The sequence below is a fragment of the Lactuca serriola genome, chromosome 5 (genome assembly GCF_051521515.1).
Source record: "Lactuca serriola cultivar US96UC23 chromosome 5, Lser_US96UC23_V15, whole genome shotgun sequence".
In the NCBI taxonomy this organism is placed as follows: Eukaryota; Viridiplantae; Streptophyta; class Magnoliopsida; order Asterales; family Asteraceae; genus Lactuca; species Lactuca serriola.
The window spans coordinates 65,499,736-65,516,337 of NC_136412.1; positions in this window are offsets into that span (position 1 = coordinate 65,499,736).

Sequence of the window (16,602 nt, forward strand, 5' to 3'; positions counted from 1 at the left end):
GACACTCCTTTAGGGAGTTTATGGTTTTATGGTCACTAGCAAAAGGGTTTACGATCGTAAACCCTTGGGTTTACGGTCGTAAGCTCACCCCCTTTGTGACCATTTATTGTTTGAAGCTTTAAGAGTCCCTAGAAGCTTTTCTACTTGATGTATGTGACCATGGAAGGAACTAGGGCACCATTTCACTCCTAAATGGAGTTTACAGTCCTATTACCATTTTCCTTTGAGTTTACTACCGTAAACTCCTAAGGTTTATGGTATTTGGGGGTTTTCAAGTCCTTAGCTCATCATGGTAATAGTCTAGGTTAGATTCTTGGGATAAGGAATAAATATGGGACATTTATACAACTTTTGGGGTGTTTACGGTTTTAGGAGATCCCCAAACCGTAAACACATATAAGTGTGAGGTTTTTGTGCTTTTTGTGTGATAAACTCATAAATGATGGATCTAGACAATTCCCTAAGGCATTGTGAATTATCTAGGCACCCTAAGGCACCACTTTGCACCTTACTTGGTTTTTACGGTTTTGGGAGCCTCCCAAAACCGTGAACACCTTGTTCTTGGTGTTCTTGGGACATTTCCTTGATATTAAGATTATAGCAAGCTTTAAATGACTCTAGGATAGAAGTACTTACTTTGTGGAAGCTTGAAATGAACTTAAAGTCCAAGAACACTAGTGTGTGTTCTTGGTGTTGTTGGTGTTTTGGAAATCTAATCAAAACACAAAAATGGATGGATGAAAAGATGTATAATCACTAGTAGTTATGATACATCAACAAATCAAGCCAAGAAGTACTTACGTTTTCGGGAAATCGGGCGAAAACCGGGATGATAGTTGAGAGTGTTTTGGAGTTTACTCTTTAGGGTGAAAATGAGAAGTGATCTACTTTGGGGAGTAAACTCATGCTTAAGCATGAGTTTACGGTTTGTGGGGGTAGTTTACGGCCCAAACATTAAAGTTTGGCCGTGAACTTCTAAGCTACGTGGTATTCGCGGTTTAGAAATTTCAGGACCCGAGACGGCACATTCTTTCACCCATTCATTTAAAGAATAATTATTATAATAGTCAAAGGAACTTTAAATTTGTAAAAAAAAACAATTAGAACTGAAATTGACTTATAATATGAAGTGATTGACTTTTAGGTTTTAGGGTGCAAAGTCATGCTTGGATGTAGTGATTTAGGCTTTCCTCTTTGTATGTGTAAATGGGTTAAGTCTTTCCTATAAATAGGAAGTGAGTGACTCCCATTATGTAAGTGAATCCATTTGGAGTGTTAGAATAGAGAGAGAAACTTTGTACAAACCCATTTGTATATTCTTTCTAGATCTAATAAGAGCTTACAAATATTTATTTACTCCATGTGTTCTTGATTTTACATGATGATTCACTAGATCTTTCATATTTCGCACATGCCATCATAATCAACACCACTACAATTGGTATCAGAGCGGGTGTTCTTGATTTGATCAAGAATTGATCCTTGATGGCTATCTTGATTTGGTGATTCATTTTTTGATCATGGATCTTCGTGTTTAGAGAGTGTTTTGTGTTCTAGAAATCGAAATTTTCTTTGATTTGATCCATAATTCGACTTTCTCTCTCTAGAATATTTGTTTGTATCACTTTCTCTCTCTTGAAAACCCATTCAAAAACACTTTCTCTCTCTTGAATTCTTCAAGTTTTTGTGATCATGGTGGGTTTGCCATATGATTCTTGGATTGTGATCGTTAAAGATGTGAAATACAAAGTAAATGAAGATCAATTTTATGGGTTGGTGTTAAGCAAATTGATTTGATGGGGTAATATGGTTTCTTATGGAGGTTTGAAGGATGATAATGGAAGCTTGGTATTTCAACCAATTTGTAAGATTGCATGGTTGAATAAAATTTCCTTGTCCATAATAGTTCGTAGTAGAAATCAAAAGGAAGGAGAAGAAAGAGATTTGTTCAATAAGAAATACATTTCTCTAATTGAAAATCCAAGTGATCTTCGTGCTCTTAAGTTTGTTGAAGTTCTTGACAATGGAGTTCAATGTGATGTTCTTGATGTTCAAGAAAAAGGAATTCAAGTTGATTCTCATGATGAAAAAGTTTTTTGCTCGATTGGAGTTCAAACCGATGATACTTTGTGTTCTTGTGATTCGTTTGAATGAATGATTCCTTATCGGAAGCCGGTGGTTCAAGAAATTCACAAATATCAAACTCCAAAAGATTTGATTCAAACTCAAAATGTTCATGTTGTTGAAAGTGGGTTTGTTCATGAAGTCAACTCTTCAAGATGCAAAAAGATGAGAAAGAAAAAGAAGAAGAAGATCAATCGCAAAAACAAGCGGGTTTACTCACAAAAATCGTCAAATGTTGTGAAGCCGAAATCTGTGAAACAAATTTGGGTTCCGAAGCAACAATCTCCAAATGTTTCATTGAATTTGAAGTCAAAACCCAAATGTGTTGGTGATTCTTTTGAAGATGTTCTTGGATCATTGAAGAACACGAAAAACGAGTTGTACATCTCGCATAATGGGTGGTACAATGTTCAAATTGGAGATTTTCTCATTCCAACAAAAGAACGAAGATCTTCAAAATTTGATTCGCTCGTTGCAAATGGATCTCGATTCGTCAAAAAGGTATCTCAAATTCTCAAATGGATTCCAAAACGTCCATGATTTCAATTCGTACTTTGCGTTTTTCAATTTTTGATCGATTTGCCTCATTGGATCTAATCCGTTTCAACCCTATAGTTGATCCAATTATTTTTGTCTAGATCTAAACCAAATTAAACTCATTTTTGTTTAATTTCACTGTTCATAAGTCCGATTTGAGCCCAAAATTAATATTCGTTTACTGTTCATGTATCCGTTTGAGCCCAAAAGTCATTGAATATGTTTAATCTAAATTCGCTGTTGTTCATCATTCATCTTCGTTTCTTACTTTACCCAGTTATAACATCGGATATTCTTGTCTCGTTCTTGAAGTTTATTTTCATATTTACTTTCCTATTAATCGATTTGATGTACTTGCTAATCAGTTCTTGTGAATCGGTTATGATTTCTTCAATTTCATACCTATGAGGATCAAGTTTTGGATAAGAAATCGACAAACAAATCTTTGATTTTGATGTTTGAATCGAGAACAACTGGAATCGAAATGTCATTGTGATTTGAAGTCGATTAATGTCGACTGGTTTCGACCTAATGAAAGAACGACTGGGAATTGGACGCTTTGGAGTCAAAATAGACATCGATTGTTGAATTTGGTTTCGTTTCCTGGAAATTGAAAGTTTGATTTTGTGATTTCGAATGGATTCAATTTTGTCATGATGTCAAAAAAAACCGATTTTAAACTACATTCGTTTGTATCGATTCAAGGCTGATGGAAGAACAGAAATCGATTTCGATGGTTATCAAGAGATGTTTGATGATCGATTGTTGGTTATGACTAGAGACTAACAAATCGATGGTTGAAGGATTTGAATGCGAAGGTCTGTTGATCAATGGTTGATAAATAAAATGGGTATCTGATTGATTTTGATCGATGGCTTGGTATGGAATCATTGATTAATTTCTATGTAGTCAATGATTTGAGATGAATCGATGGTTTCGATTGTCTGGGATTTGTTTGATTTTGGGGTTCCTGTATCAAAAAGCAAAGTTTGCGATGATATAGATTTGTGTTGTCGACTTCGTTTTTGATCGATGAATAATCGACTAGTTGAAAGTTTGTTAACAAAGGACTGTAAGCTAGTTTCGCAAGATTGGAGTCGAAGATCTGTATGTGTGATAATCAATTTTGGATTCGCATATTGATTTTGGGTTCGCATATTGATTTTGCTCATCATACGAGTTTGTGAAATTTGGATCTGGATGTCAAACTCACTTCGCATTTGGTTATAGAGATTGTGTTCGCATATTTGGTTAACTGGTTTGAATGCCAAGAATATTCGCATCTGGGTCTCAAAAATAATGTCCGCATTTGATGATTAGGTTCGCATATGACATCAATTGAGTTCGCATTTGAGGTCAAGAACGGTTCACATATGAAATGAAAATCAAGTTTGCATCTGGATTTCAAACATGAGTTCGCATTTGGTTAATTGGGTTAAAGATGCGAAGCATTTGTAAGGAACATGTGAAGAATCTGGAACATGCGAAGTTTTCACTAGTGAGTGAATTGGGGAAGAAAGCAAATAGTTTCAAATATGGCCCCTTATATTTTCACGAAATGGCAAAATTAGCCCAATTTCGCAAGTTTCAAGAAAATGCAGAAATTTTCAAAATGAGTACCTGCAGTTTCGCATTTTTGGCCACAAATACCCAACTTCGCATATGGGTAATAAAAGCTGAGAAATTGCAGAATTTTCAGTTCTGGTCCTTGCAGTTTGTGCGGATTTACGCTTTATGCCCGGTTTCGCAAATGGGCTAGAGTTTCACATATTTGACTGTTTTTGGCGCAACGGGTCCCTGCAAGTTTCAGAAAGTGACAATTTCTACCCGGTTTTTGAAAAATCTTGCAACTTTCACCCAAAAAGTCAAAAATTTTCATAAATTGGAAAATTTTTTGTGGCTTTTTCGTGATTGTTTTTCCGTGCAAGATTTTTGGTGATTCATTTTTGGTACACATCAAGGGGGAGTATCGTGAAGACTATTCCTCGGGCGCTTCTCATCCTTAGTGGGTTTTATAATCATTTTTTGATTATAAAAAGGGGGAGAATGATGGGTATTCGATGCTTCTCGGGTTTGTCGAATATTCATTTGCGGATTTGAAGACCGGTGTTACTTCGAGGGGGAGTTTGGTCTTGGTCGCGCTAGCTTGTTGGAGATTGAAGCCGGACATCCAATCCTAACTTTGAGGGGGAGAATGTTAGGGTGCAAAGTCATGCTTGGATGTAGTGATTTAGGCTTTCCTCTTTGTATGTGTAAATGGTTTGAGTCTTTCCTATAAATAGGAAGTAAGTGACTCCCATTATGTAAGTGAATCCATTTGGAGTGTTAGACTAGAGAGAGAAACTTTGTACAAACCCATTTGTATATTCTTTCTAGATCTAGTAAGAGCTTACAAAGATTTATTTACTCCATGTGTTCTTGATTTTACATGATGATTCACTAGATCTTTCATATTCCGTACATGCCATCATAATCAACACCACTACATTAGGGTTTAACCGAATGAAAATTTCGAGTTGTCACATCATCCCCCTGTTAAAGGGAATTTCGTCCCGAAATTAAAGTCTAATCAAATAAAGTAGTTACAAATAACTAAGTAAAAAGACGAAGATATTTCAGTTTCATCTGATCCTCACGCTCCCAAGTGAATTCCGGTCCTCGCTTGGCGTTCCAGCGAACCTTCACTATCGGGATGCGGCTTTGTTTCATTTGCTTGACCTCTCGATCCATGATCTCTACTGGTTCCTCCACGAAGTTGAGGCTCTCGTTGATCTCGATCTCGTCGAGTGGAATAACAAGAGTCTCATCGGACAAACACTTTTTCAAGTTCGATACGTGGAAGGTAGAATGTACGTTACTGAGTTCGCGCGGTAAGTTAAGTTTGTAAGCTACAGGGCCGATTCTTGCGAGAATCTCAAAAGGCCCAATGTACCTTGGATTTAGCTTTCCACGCTTTCCGAAGCGTATCAAGCCCTTCCAGGGTGAGACCTTCAATAGAACACGGTCGCCCACCTGGAATTCCAATGGTTTCCTACGTTTATCAGCGTAGCGTTTCTGTCGGTCTCTGGAGGCTTTCAATCGTTCATGGATTTGAACGATCTTCTCCGTCGTTTCCCGTATGATCTCCGGACTTGTGAGAGTGCTTTCAGGAATTCGTCCTTTAGCTAACTAGGTATCACCCACCTCAGCCCAGCACAGAGGGGATCTGCACTTTCGGCCATAGAGGGCCTCGAATGGAGCAGCCTTTACACTCGTGTGATAACTGTTGTTGTAGGAAAATTCGACAAGGGGTAAATTGTAATGACCAAAATTTTTAACCAATTTAAAATGTTCGAAAACAACCCGATTCCATTTAAGTTATTACAAAAAGGTTTTCAATACAATTTATTTTAAGTATTCCCAGAATCTCATCACAACATAAACACGAGGAGCGGTACGATCACGCCTTCGCCTTGCCACGGTCTCTTGAAGAACCTGAAAAACATAAAACCACAACAGTAAGCCCGAAAGCTTAGTGAGATATCCCAAAAATACCAACCACATATACCATACACGCATAACATGCCATAACATATCCGATCACAGAACAGCCATGCACTTCGGGTCTACTGTGTGACTGGTCCGCCGCACCAGCCAACAGTCCACCTGGTCCACCCTCTGAGTCTAGCCATAAACCTCGAGTCTGCAGTGTGATTGGTCCGCCCGCACCGGGCCTACAATCCACCTGGTCCACTCTCCGAATCTATCCTCATACATCGAGTCTATAGTGTGATTGGTCCACCCGCACCGGGCCTACAATCCATCTGGTCCACTCTCCGAGTCTATAGTATGAATGGTCCGCCTGCACCGGGCCTTCAGTCGGCCTGGTCCACTCTCCGAGCCTCGGCACGTCTGGTCCACCCTCTTGGGGCCTACAGCCTATCCGGACCGCTCGCTGGGCCTTCGGGTCAACCGGTCCGCCCAGGGTGTCTTGGCCTACAGCACAAAGCAGGACCCGCCTCAACCCAAATCCAGTCTGAACAACCATGTGCGCATAAACATGCAATCATATGACAATTCATAGTCAACAAACCGATCAAACAGATCACATAACATATCATCATTCTAACCAGGATACCGACCTAACCGGTCACTAGCATAGCATCACCCTACATCTCAGAATACCGATCTCAACCAGGTCTCTAACACATACCATCCTAGCTACCAGGATGCAACATATCAAAGCAATAACATAACAACAAATACCCGGATCTCAATCCGATAAGGGCCGGCCTTGTTGCCTTAGAACCTGTTGATATAGTGAGGATAACTCACCTCGAAACTGCCAACTGAACAGATAAGATCCCACTGCTCCAAATTCTGACACGAACTCCTCCACCGACCAACCACCAAGGCACTGAACTCAAAACAATATCCAACAATTACCAAAATGCCCCTGGAAACCACTGGTCAACCCTTGGTCAAAGTCAACCCCTGACTGACTCTACTCGCCGAGTCAACCCGATGACTCGCCGAGTCCCCATGCTCAGAAATTCTCCAATCCGCGACTCAACTCGCCAAGTCACCCCGAGACTCGCCGAGTTCAACAACTCTGAGTCCACTCACACACAACTCACCGAGTCATTCCCTTGACTCACCGATTCACGGCTCAACCAGAAAAGATTGGGACTCTTCGACAAGACTCGCCGATTCCAAGAACAGACTCGTCGAGTCTAAGGCTATCTTCAACCTACTCGCCGAGTTGTTTTTCCAACTCGTCGAGTTCCAGTCCATCTTCATCCAACTCGCCGAGTTATTCTTCCAACTCATCGAGTTCCAGCCTATCTTCAAGCAACTCGCCGAGTCCACCCATGTGACTCACCGAGTACCACCGGGTCTGAATCCATACAGAGGCTTTCCAAGCCATGCAGATGGTCCAAACCATAGATCTACCTTTCCTAAGGCCATCCATCACGTAAAGTGGCAAACTTTACGTGAATCCGAGGAGATCTATGTATTTTCACTCTAGGATTTGGGTTTGGGACAAGATAGCTCCATCAATCACTCACAAACAGGGACTTTCATGCATTCCAACCCTTCTCCATTCCAGATCTGAGGTAGCAACCTCAGATCTAACCTCTAAACTCCAAAACATCAAAAGATATGATCTCTATCACCCCCAAAATGATGAATCTAGACAATAACAGCTCAAACAATGAAATAATACCTCAAAAGGAAGCTCCAAGAGAAGATTAATCCGGATCCTTGCAAAGCCCTTTGATCCAAGTCTCTTTTCCTTCAAGATTTCTTCAACAACCACCTCTCCAAGCGCCAATTCACTCAACAATGGGGCTTCTTCACGAAATTAGCGTTTCTGGAACTCAAGGGATGATAAGGAGGCTGGGGAGGAAACATAATGTTCTTTATATAGGGCTCAACCTCCGGATTTAGGGTTTTCTCCACTCAGCACCAACTCGCGCGAGTCCACCCATGTGACTCGCCGAGTTGGTCACTTAACACGCGACTAGAGTCGCAACCCTACTCGCCGAGTCCCCTTGTGGACTCGCCGAGTCGCTCCTTCCCATTTTACTCTTTTATCCCTTCAACTTTAATCTTCCCATTCCGGGATGTTACAATTCTCCCCCACTTACATTAGGCTTCGTCCTCGAAGCCTGCAACAACTCAACTCTTAGAAATACTCCTGCCACGCATCACCTGGCATTAACCCAACCCGGTTCCTCAAAACACAACCATAGAACCAGAAACTCACTTTCTCCTTCCTTACGGTGTCCTGACCACCGTCTCGGGCCGGCCACCGGCGTTATTCTCTTATAACTCCACTTAACAACTGAGTACTACTCACGATGTAACACTGTTCCAAATCACAACCATCACTCGACCCATATGAGCTAGAAAATAACCATGCACCACCGGATTCCCGATCCGAGTCCAACTCTAATCATTCTGCTGACAGAAAGACACATCCTTCAGAGCAACTCCTATGAGTTCTCCTCTTGCAATCACATACACATGTTGAACTAGCTCTAGCACCCTCAGGTTGGGAAACCCGATACACTGATGACAACTCCAAACATCCCCCAGGATGAACCACTACTACATACACAATTCCCTGATCAGAAACACACTGAGAGCCCAATACTCCCTCCCTGCATCCCTTCCGAGCCTCTTGGCTCTACACCCGCGGAATTCCTTCCGTAACCTCAGCAGACATCCTAAACTGGATGTGCTTCCATTCTACTGCCGCAAACAAGCTGCTCAATAACCATACTCGGATCACTCTAATCATAACTCTGCTCTGCCGTTTTCACTTCTGTGAATTCGCACTCCCTCTCGGAGTTACACTCCTTTCTCTTTCCTTACCAAGGAAATCCACTTGGCTTCCTTGACACTACCACAAGTGCCACGGCGCTCGCCCAACGCTACACCACTCCTTCATAGCATAATCGCTATCCATCCAACACACGTGCTCTGACTCTGCTCGCAACGACTCTCGAGTCCATGCACCATCTCCACCAATCAAGATCAATACCCGGGGCCAGACCTTCTAATGCTAACACATCGCAACATACTCAATCCAATTCCTCGAACCGCTCTATCAATACCTACAGAGTCTTCAGTATGACTGGACCGCCTTCACAGGCCTTCAGCCAATCTGGACCACTCTTAGAATCTTCAGCCAATCTGGACCGCCCTCCAGTGCCTTTAGTCTGGCTGGACCGTTCTCCGAGCCTTTGGCCTGACTGGTACGCCTACCGACCTTCGGTCTATCCGGACTGCTCAACTAACATCCATCATTCCGAGCTATCTCTCTGGGAAATCCTCCCATGCATACTGTTCTATCCCTCTAGGGGTTCCGAATTCTATCTCCATCATACATACTTGATCCCAGCCCGATCCCAGGCCTTCCACAATCAAATGCCCTAGGCCTGTATTCCGCCCCGCATGCCCGACACTTACTCATACCAGCCTACACTCTGGACTGACAGAACACTGCTGAATCCCAAACAGCTAAGCAACCTCACATGCTCATCGATCTTTCTGGAGAATTTTCCAATTCTCCCCCACTTAGGGTACTGACTAACAACCACCGGTCGCCATCACCGACCTCCCAGAACAACTCTGCACAAAACCAACACTTACATGCAGACTGATTCCCACAAGCATAAACAACCTTAACAAGATCCCATATCAACACTGATTAACCCGCTCGAAAGAAACTCAATCTGCATCTAACCACTCCTCAGAAAGCAGATGCTACCCGGCCTTCAAACCAATGCCAGGTTTCCACTAATAACCCTCATGAATGATAACCAACGAAATTCCCAATACAATAACCCATAACCAAACCACAACCCTCAAAAACGACGAATACCGCATCGAAAACCACACAAAGATACCAGCACAAAAACAATACACCACAATAATCACAAGATAACAAGACATCAAGAAAGAAACATACCTGTAGCTGCATTCGGCACTGCTCTGACCTCCTCTGCTGAAAGCTGAAAAGGACGACCCTGAGCCCTTGGGGGCTCTGCTCCACCCTGACCTCCACCCGTGATCCTCAAAGTGGCCGGTGTTGGAGCCTGCACCGGTCCTGCAGCGAGCTGTGGACAGTTGACCCTCAAATGTCCAACCTGATGACAATGATAACAAATCCTCAAATCCCGAACTGGAACTGACTGCCGACAATCCCTCGCATAGTGCCCCTCCTTTCCGCACTTGCGGCATGCACCACCGGACCTACAAACTTCGGTGTGACCCCTCCCACAATTCCCACAAGTGTGGCTGCTCAGATCTCCCACTCTAGCATCAACGGTCTTGAACCGTTTCGGCGCCGGCTGCGACTGCACCGGATCTTGCCTCAGCTCACGCAACTGCAACTCGATCTCTAACTCACGCCGCCTGGCGGCCTCCTGCAACTCCAACAAGGTCTCGCACCTCTGCGTAGACACAAACTGTCTGGTATCTCTCTTGTGCATGCTCAGATATCGAGACATCTGAGCCTGCTCCGAAGCGAACTCTGGGCAGAACATCGCCCTATTAGTGAACATCCTGGTGATCTCAGTCACCGACTTCGAATCCTGCTTCAGCTCAAGGAACTCCTGAGCCAATCTCTCCCTCTCAACTTGCGAAACATAACGAGTGCCGAACATTTCTCTGAACTGATCCCATGAAACCACAGCCCTCTGCGCATCTGAATATGACCCCGTGGTCAACCTCCACCAATCCTTCGCCCCGAGCCTCAACAGGTTCAGAGCACACCTCACCCTCTGATCAGCAGGGCATGAACACATGAAGAAACACCCCTCCACGTCTGATAACCACCTCATAGCAACAATCGGGTCCTGAACTCCATCGAAGGTGGGAGGCTTCGTATTATCGAAGTCCCGATACTGAAAGCCCCGACCAGCTCCTCCCCCTGCCGCTGCTACAGCCGCTGTAGCCGCCGCGGCAGCCGTCTCTGTGAGAGCTGCATAGCGCTCATCAAAATACTCAACCATGGCGGTCTTAATTGACCCAAACAGCTCCGTCAACTCAGCCCGGAACAACGCAGCAATCTCATCATGCAGGATCTCACGAATCCTCGCATCCAACTCATACGTGCTCATCTGACCAATAACCTCGGGCGGCACAGACCCGCCCAAAACTCCCTCTCCTGCTCCCGATCCTGAACCGGATCCACTCCCAGCATGCCTCGGAATCTCCATACTGAAAAACACCACAAAAACTCAGACACTTCCCACTATCCCGGGAACCAACTCTCTCAACCCAACCCTAGAGGTCATGGTTTCCCTGATACGCGTATGGGTCCTGTGCTTTCAGTAGTACGGGCCCATACTACCTTCCACACCTACCCTGATTTGTATGAAGTACTACCACAACACCCTAGTGAAAACATAAAAACAAGCGCTCAACCCTCACCACTAGAGGAACACTGAAAATCTCCCGCAATGAAACCCTAGGCTACATGCATCACAAATCAGGTAACATTATCATGAAATCCTGAAGATCCCTAGCCTAACACTAACATGCTGTTCTATCAAAGCTCAAAAACAAATATCATGTATGGCATTTTGGGGTTACTTACTGGCTCCGGCTGATCGTACCTCCGCCTCCTCCTTTAATCATTTTGAAAACCATTTTAAATTCTCTTTTGAAACTCTCCTCGATTTGAGACTGAAATCACACGAGTGTTCCTCCAGTTCACTCAAACCAAGGCTCTGATACCAACTTCTAACGACCAAAAATTTCAACCAATTTAAAATTTTCGAAAACAACCCGATTCCATTTAAGTTATTACAAAAAGGTTTTGAATACAATTTATTTTAAGTATTCCCAGAATCTCATCACAACATAAACACGAGGAGCGATACGATCACGCCTTCGCCTTGCCACGGTCTCTTGAAGAACCTGAAAAACATAAAACCACAACTGTAAGCCCGAAAGCTTAGTGAGATATCCCCAAAATACCAACCACATATACCATACACGCATAACATGCCATACCATATCCGATCACAGAACAGCCATGCACTTCGGGTCTACTGTGTGACTGGTCTGCCACACCGGCCAACAGTCCACCTGGTCCACCCTCTGAGTCTAGCCATAAACCTCGAGTCTGCAGTGTGATTGGTCCGCCTGCACCGGGCCTACAATCCACCTGGTCCACTCTCCGAATCTATCCTCATACATCGAGTCTACAGTATGATTGGTCCGCCCGCACCGGGCCTACAATCCACCTGGTCCACTCTCCGAGTCTACAGTATGACTGGTCCACCTGCACCGGGCCTTCAGTCGGCCAGGTCCACTCTCTAAACCTTGGCACGTCTGGTCTGCCCTCTTGGGGCCTACAGCCTATCCGGACCGCTCGCTGGGCCTTCGGGTCAACCGGTCCGCCCTGGGTGTCTTGGCCTACAGCACAAAGCAGGACCCGCCTCAACCCAAATCCAGTCTGAACAACCATGTGCACATAAACATACAATCATATGACAATTCACAGTGAACAAACCGATCAAACAGATCACATAACATATCATCATTCTAACCAGGATACCGACCTAACCGGTCACTAGCATAGCATCACCCTACATCTCAGAATACCGATCTCAACCAGGTCTCTAACACATACCATCCTAGCTACCAGGATGCAACATATCAAAGCAATAACATAACAACAAATACTCGGATCTCAATCCGATAAGGGCCGTCCTTGTTGCCTTAGAACCTGTTGATATAGTGAGGATAACTCACCTCGAAACTGCCAACTGAACAGATAAGATCCCACTGCTCCAAATTCTGACACGAACTCCTCCACCGACCAACCACCAAGGCACTGAACTCAAAACAATATCCAACAATTACCAAAATGCCCCTAGAAACCACTGGTCAACCCTTGGTCAAAGTCAACCCCTGACTGACTCTACTTGCCGAGTCAACCCGATGACTTGCCGAGTCCCCATGCTCAGAAATTCCCCAATCCGTGACTCAACTCGCCGAGTCACCCCGAGACTTGCCGAGTTCAACAACTCTGAGTCCACTCACACACAACTCACCGAGTCATCCCCTTGACTCACCGATTCACGGCTCAACCAGAAAAGATTGGGACTCTTCGACAAGACTCGCCGAGTCCAAGAACAGACTCGTCGAGTCTAAGGCTATCTTCAACCTACTCGCCGAGTTGTTCTTCCAACTCGTCGAGTTCCAGTCCATCTTCATCCAACTCGTCGAGTTATTCTTCCAACTCGTCGAGTTCCAGCCTATCTTCAAGCAACTTGCCGAGTCCACCCATGTGACTCACCGAGTACCACCAGGTCTGAATCCATACAGAGGCTTTCCAAGCCATGCAGATGGTCCAAACCATAGATCTACCTTTCCTAAGGCCATCCATCACGTAAAGTGGCAAACTTTACGTGAATCCGAGGAGATCTATGTATTTTCACTCTAGGGTTTGGGTTTGGGACAAGATAGCTCCATCAATCACTCACAAACAGGGACTTTCATGCATTCCAACCCTTCTCCGTTCCAGATCTGAGGTAGCAACCTCAGATCTAACCTCTAAACTCCAAAACATCAAAAGATATGATCTCTAACACCCCCAAAATGATGAATCTAGAGAATAACAGCTCAAACAATGAAATAGTACCTCAAAAGGAAGCTCCAAGAGAAGATTTATCCGGATCCTTGCAAAGCCATTTGATCCAAGTCTCTTTTCCTTCAAGATTTCTTCAACAACCACCTCTCCAAGCTCCAATTCACTCAACAATGGGGCTTCTTCACGAAATTAGGGTTTCTAGAACTCAAGAGATGATAAGGAGGCTGGGGAGGAAACATAATGTTCTTTATATAGGGCTCAACCTCCGGATTTAGGGTTTTCTCCACTCAGCACCAACTCGCCGAGTCCACCCATGTGACTCGTCGAGCTGGTCACTTAACACGCGACTAGAGTCGCGACCCTACTCGCCGAGTCCCCTCGTGGACTCGCCGAGTCGCTCCTTCCCATTTTACTCTTTTAGCCCTTCAACTTTACTCTTGCCATTCCGGGATGTTACATAAATGAGTATCCCATGCTTTCCCGAAGTCTATCACATAGGCTCGCAACATATCTTCCAAGGTTTGGATAGTTCTCTCACTTTGCCCTTCGGCCTATGGATGGTAGGTTGTACTCATGTCCAGCCTAGTTCCTAGGGAACTTTGTAATGACTGCCAGAACCTCGAAGTGAATCTACTATCTCTGTCCGAGATAATGGATAAGGGAACACCGTGCAGTCTTACAATCTCCCTAATGTAAGTTCTTGTAAGTTTCTCCATCTTGTCTGTTTCTTTGATCAGCAAGAAGTGTGCAGACTTGGTCAGTCTATCGATGATGACCCATATGGAATCAAGTCCACCCATCGTCTTGGGCAACTTGGTTATGAAATCCATAGTTATCCTCTCCCACTTCCATTCCGGTATCTCAGGTTGTTGTAGTAGACCGGAGGGTTTCTGGTATTCGACCTTGACCTTTGCGCAAGTAAGGAATTTACTCACGAAGGTAGCAATCTCTGCTTTCATGTTCGGCCACTAGTATAACTTTTTGAGATCCATATACATCCTATCTGATCCCGGGTGCACGGAATAACGAGTGTTGTGCGCCTCGTTCATGACCAAGTCTCTAAAACCACCGAGTTTTGGGGTCCAGATCCGGTCCATGAAATAATAAGCTCTGCCACCCTTAACCTCCAAGTTCTTATCCATCCCTCTTAGGGATTCACCCGCCACATTTTCAGGCTTTAAAGCATCGAGATGAGCTGCCTTAATTTGTGTGGACAAGTGTGAATGGACAGTCATAGTCAATGATTTGACTCTACGACCAGAATATTCCTTCCGACTCAGGGCGTTAGCTACTACGTTGGCTTTACCCGGATGCTAATGAATTTCACATTCGTAATCACTGAGTAGCTTGACCCACCGTCGTTGTCTCATGTTGAGCTCCTTCTGGTCGGAGATGTTTTGTAAGTCTTGTGTTCTGTAAAGATAGTGCTTTTCGTTCCATACAAGTAATGACTCCAGATTTTCAGAGCAAACACAAATGCTTCTAGTTCAAGATCGTGGGTTGTGTAGTTGACCTCATGTGTCTTTAACTGTCTCGAGGCATAGGCGATGACCTTACCTCGCTGCATCAGAACACATCCGAGCCCTTGATTCGATGCATCGCAATAGACTACGAAGTCTTCTATCCCTTCAGGGAGGGATAGTATCGGTGCGGTGCACAAGGCTCGTTTGAGCGTTTGCAATGCTCTCTCCTGCTTCTCTTCCCAGTCAAAGGTCACTCCCTTCTAGGTCAGTGTTGTAAGAGGTTTCGCTATGCGGGAGAAGTTCTGAATGAACCTGCGATAATAGCCTGCGAGGCCTAGAAATTGACGAATTTCTATAGGCGTCTTCGGTGCTGACTAGTTCTCAATGGCTTTGATTTTGGAAGGGTCCACGTGTATTCCCTCTTCGCTAACCACGTGCCCTAAGAATTCGACTCGTCGAATCCAAAATTCGCATTTCGAGAACTTCGCGTAGAGCTTCTCCGAACATAATGTTTCGAGGACTTGTCGCAGATGTTGACTATGCTCATCCTTACTACGAGAGTAGATAAGTATGTCATCGATGAAGACGATAACGAACTGATCCAAGTAAGGACGACACACCCTATTCATTAAGTCCATGAATACTGCGGGCGCATTTTTCAATACGAAGGGCATCACTACGAATTCGTAGTGCCCATAATGAGTTCGGAAGGCTGTCTTGGGAACATCCTCCACTAGCACTCGTAGTTGGTGATATCCGAATCTCAAGTCGATTTTTGATAAGAAGCTCGCCCCTTGAAGTTGGTCGAATAAATCGTCGATACGAGGCAATGGATAACGATCTTTGATGGTCAGCTTGTTGAACTCCCTGTAGTCGATGCACATACGAAACGATCCGTCTTTCTTCTTGACGAACAAGACTGGAGGTCCCTAGGGTGAGAAGCTTGGTCTTATAAAGCCCTTTCTGAGCAGTTCGTTAAGTTGATTGGACAGTTCTTGCATCTCTGCAGGTGCTAGACAATAGGGCGATTTGGCTATGGGCGTAGCCCCTGGAACTAAGTCGATTCGCTTCTCGACTTGATGTTGTGGAGGTAATCCTGGGAGTTCTTCTGGAAAGATGTCAGGAAAGTCGCGTACTACTGAAATGTTCTGAATGTCATTCATTTCTTGGCTCACATTGACAACATGAACAAGGAATGATGTACATTCCTTTCGCAAGAATTTCCGAGCTTGGATGCTCGAGATGATACGAAGGTTCGTGACGGGTTTGTCGCCATACACTATTAGGGTTTCGCCAGATGGTAGATTTAGGCGAGCAGCCTTTTCGTAACACATGATATCGGCACGATGAGAACTCAACCAATCCATGCCGATAATGACGTCA